This window comes from Penaeus monodon, chromosome 30 (genome assembly GCF_015228065.2).
Source record: "Penaeus monodon isolate SGIC_2016 chromosome 30, NSTDA_Pmon_1, whole genome shotgun sequence".
Lineage (NCBI taxonomy): Eukaryota > Metazoa > Arthropoda > Malacostraca > Decapoda > Penaeidae > Penaeus > Penaeus monodon.
In genome coordinates this window covers 22496385-22497025 of record NC_051415.1, presented here as the reverse complement: position 1 = coordinate 22497025, position 641 = coordinate 22496385, and positions in this window count along the sequence as shown.

Genomic DNA, 641 nt, shown 5'->3' with positions numbered 1-641 from the left:
AAGTCGACCGTTTCGCCCAGTGGCCACACAGCGGCCCTTAGCCGCATGCTGCACAGCACATTCATATAACAGCCGCACGCCCCTCCTTCGGCGACGAACTGTTCACCGAAGCTGCGCTCCCTAAACCGCCTGCTGCCGCCCGCACGAGCTAGGTCCAAAGACTCTCCACACCCACGTAACCCTTTTAATATACGTTTCAAATGTTCAGATGCTTTAGGTACACGTGTACAAAGGATTAAACATACTCGCAGAGTACAAAGGATTAAACATACTCGCAGAAATTCAGAGAAATGCTCGCGAAGCATTCCTTAGCAAAATGCACATCAAAGTCACAAGTCTGATTATAAGTTTCGGTTGCATTATGTAAGGAAACTAATATATATTTTTTTGCCGAATCGTTCAGATTGAATGATTTTCTATTGAGATTTATGAGAGCAGGATCAAGTACGAGTTAATGCCAGCTTTGCGCTAATAAATGCGTTGCGGGGAGCCACACGAGAGGTCCTGTAGACTCGCTCATTAAACATTGTGTTGAAGGAGTGTGGCTCGGGCCGGCGGTGAAGGGGGTGTAATGAAGGCGACACACCTTGAATATATCCACGTCCGCCAGCCTTCATTCATCTACGCTACCATTTTTTACA